Source organism: Cordyceps militaris, assembly GCF_000225605.1.
Source record: "Cordyceps militaris CM01 unplaced genomic scaffold CCM_S00005, whole genome shotgun sequence".
Lineage (NCBI taxonomy): Eukaryota > Fungi > Ascomycota > Sordariomycetes > Hypocreales > Cordycipitaceae > Cordyceps > Cordyceps militaris.
The window spans coordinates 623,757-627,816 of NW_006271973.1; positions in this window are offsets into that span (position 1 = coordinate 623,757).

Genomic DNA, 4,060 nt, shown 5'->3' on the forward strand with positions numbered 1-4,060 from the left:
CTATAGTATTATATAATAGGTATTAATTCCTATTATACTATACTAATATCTTATATAGAACTTAAATAAGATATTAATATATATTCTTTCTAATAAGTAATATTTTAATATAATTATAATATAATATAATTATATAAATATTAATAAATTATTATAGTTATAACTATTTAACTATTAATATTATATAATATAATATTAATATATATATTGGTTAGTTTATATATAGTTTGTTGGTTTGAAAATAGCTTAAAAAATAGCCTATTAGCTTAAAAATAGCTTAAAAAGTTGGTTAGTTTGTTAGTTATTTTGTATATATATAACTAAGTAACGTTTTACTTAGGTTATATAGTAAATTCAGTATACTTAAAGTAGTATTATACCTATATTAATATTATAACTCTAGGCTTATAACTTATTAAGGTATATAAGATGCTTAAGTAGAAGGAGTAAAAGGTCTATTAAATATAAGTTATAAGTAAAAAAAGTAGATTAAATAGGTAAAAGAAGAAGGAAGAAGAATTATAGTATTAATAGCTATAAAGATTATATATAAATTATATAGAGGGATTACTATACTTTATAGCTAGAGACTATAGAGACCTTTCTTCTACTTCTAAATAACTATTAAATACTCTAATATAGAGTTAATATAGGTATTCTAGAGTATCTAAAAGGAGGCATTAGAGGCGTTCTAGAGTATCTAAGAGTTATATAACTCCCTTATATCTTATATAATAGTTATCTAAATTGTGTAAAAGTGGGTCTATTATAATAGGAAAAATTAGGGCATTTTTATAGTATATATAATTATACTATTATCCCTTATAAATATATATATAAACCTTAAATAATACCTAGTATTATAGCTTTCTTTACTATAATATAATAAGATATATATTATATACTAATATATAATAACTTACTAAAGTATATAAAGCTATATAAATATATAAGGCTTAGGTAGTTATACCTCTTATACTTAAAGGCCTAGGTATATATAGTTAAATTATAGTAAGCTAACTTAATAATAAAGCTAATAATAGTTAGTAAAATAGAAAATAGTAAGTTTATTATAATACTAAAAGCCCTTAAAATAAATATAATTATATATTCTATTAATATTAATATTTATTATAATAGCTTATAATAGTAAAATATTACTTTATATAGGCTAGTTATAAATTATATAGTACTTTTTAAGAATAAAGGCTTTATTATAATACTTTTAAAAAAGTATATATATATATACTTAAAGCTAAGCTAAGAAGAAATACTTTTATATTACTATAAAATATACTTATAAGGTCCTAAGGAATAGAAGATTATCTAGATAATAGTTAATAATCTTATTACTAAAGGTAAGCTAGAATATATATATATATAAATACTATTTATATTCTCTATTTTTATTATTTAATAAGAATATATTATAGGCTAGGCTCTAGCCTAGTACCTTCTAAGAGTAGCTAGTATAGAGTCCTTAAAGGGGGCCCTTATAAGTATAACTAGGTAATAATTAGTTAGTATTATTATTATAAATCCTTTTACCTTTTATAATTAAGTAGGTAAAAGGGTTATAGCTATAAGGCTACTAATAGCTATAGTACTAGTTACTACTAGAGCCCCTCTAGGGCTAGTCTATTATATATAATAATATTAACTTATTATTATCTAGTTATACCTATAAGGGGCCCCTCTTTAGGGGGCTCTATGCTAGCTACTCTAGAAGGACTAGGGTAGGCTCTATAGCCTAGCCCTTAACATACCCTCTCTCTCCCTAGCATGCCTATAGATAGGCTATAAACCCCCTAGGCTCTAATCTATCAGCCTATAAGCCTAGGCCGAAACGCACGTTTTAAACCTACGACCCTAGGTTAGTATTGTTATATATGATAGACTAGCCCTAGAGGGGCTTTAGGGGCAACTAGCCCTATAGCTGTTAGTAGCCTTACGGCTATAACCCTCTTACCTACTTAACTATAGAAGGTAAAAGGATTCATAATAATAATACTAACTTATTATTATCTAGTTATACCTATAAGGGGCCCCCCTTTAGGGGGCTCTATACTAGCTACTCTAGAAGGACTAGGGTGGGCTCTATAGCCTAGCCTTTAATAGAATAAGGTAATAAAAAGAAAGGTTATATAATAATAAATATAAGGCTTTTAAATAAATAGGCTTTAAATAATATATACTTTATATAATAATAAAATACTATTATAAATAAGTTAGTTTATATTAAGTATATTATTATTATTAATATTATAGTATTTTACTATTAATAGTAACTATATTTAGACTTAATATAGGTATTTATAATTATTATATATAAAGGCTAATATATATTCTAGGTACTTATTATAGGCTATAAGAATAATAATACTTATATATAATAGTATATAAATAAGATTCTAAAATAAACTAAAGGCTTACTATACTATAATAATATCTTTATAAGGTTTACTAGCTTTAAAAAATACTTATATTATATCTAAGAAGTTTTTTAGGCTTTATTATATAGTAATATATTAATTAGATTATAAAAATCCTATATTATATATATATTAGTTATTATACTTAAATAAATAGTTAATAGTCTTAACTTTAATATAATAAATAATAAGCTAGCTATAGTATATAAGCTTAAATTTCTTATAATACTAAAGGAATTAAAGATACTTTTAAACTTTACTAAAGCTTTAAGGTATAATATACTATACTATATTATAATTATAAAACTATTATAAAAATATAAGACTTAACTATAATAAACTATAAAAGTATAAAAGATTATAACTATATTACTAAATAAGGTATATTATATATAATAAACCTAAGCCTAATAATAAGTTTATAAAGACTAGATTAGTTAGAATATATTATCCTTTTTAATATAAATAAAGCTATATAGCTTTAAGTAACTAAAAATAGTTTTTATATAATACTATACCTTAGTATACTTTACTATATATAGGTAGCTATTCTTTAATATTAATATAGTAAAGACTAATATTAAAGTTATAATATACTATATATAAGAGATAGCCTTAGCTAGTATTACTAAGAATAGAAAAATAGTAAGCTATTTATTATATATAGTAGTTAAACTAGTTATATTTCTTTTTTATATATTATTAAATAAAGAAAAGAGATACTAGGCTATAAAGATAAAAGTATATAATTATATCTAGGTATTAAAAAAGCTTTAATATATAATTAATATAATAAATAAACTATTAATAATATACTTTATTAATTATTACTTTATTATTTAATTAAATAAGTAATTTAATATTATTAATATAATAAGTAAGTAAGTTATTAATAAAAAAATTATATAGACTATAAAGTATATTAATAATATAAATATAAGAGTTATATATTATAAATATATAAACTATATTATTCTAAATATATTAAATAGGCTATTTATATAGCCTTTTTATATAGACTTAAAATAAATTAGCTTATTAAATAATATACCTAATAATTATACTAAGCTATAGCTTAATAGCCCCTAGGTAGTATACTATATAAATAAGAACTTTCTAGAGGTATAGCTTATAGTAGTACTTATACTATATATAAGCCTTATTAGTATAAGCCTAGAATTTAAAGAGTAGTTATATTATAAATACTAAAAGGACCTAGTCTAGGTATATATATAAGATATTATTATATATAATAATAAGTTAGCTACTAATAATAAAGCTAAGCTTTTATTTAAAATTAAGAATAGGCTTTTATAGAAAGTAGTTATGACGGACTGGCCCTAGAGGGGCTTCGGGGGCAACCAGCCCCGTGGCCATCAGGGGCGCAAGCCCCAATCCTCTTACCTACTTGACTATGGAAGGTAAAAGGATTCGTAACAACAATACTGGCACGATTGTTGTCTGGTTGTACCTATAAGGGCCCCCTTCAGGGGCTCCGCGCCGGCCACTCTGGAAGGCGCTGGGCTAGAGCCTAGCCTGTAACATACCTTCCCTCTCCCCGGCGCCACAGATAGGCCACAAACCAACCCCCTAGGCTCTAATGCACAGCCTGTGAGCCTAGGTTAAAC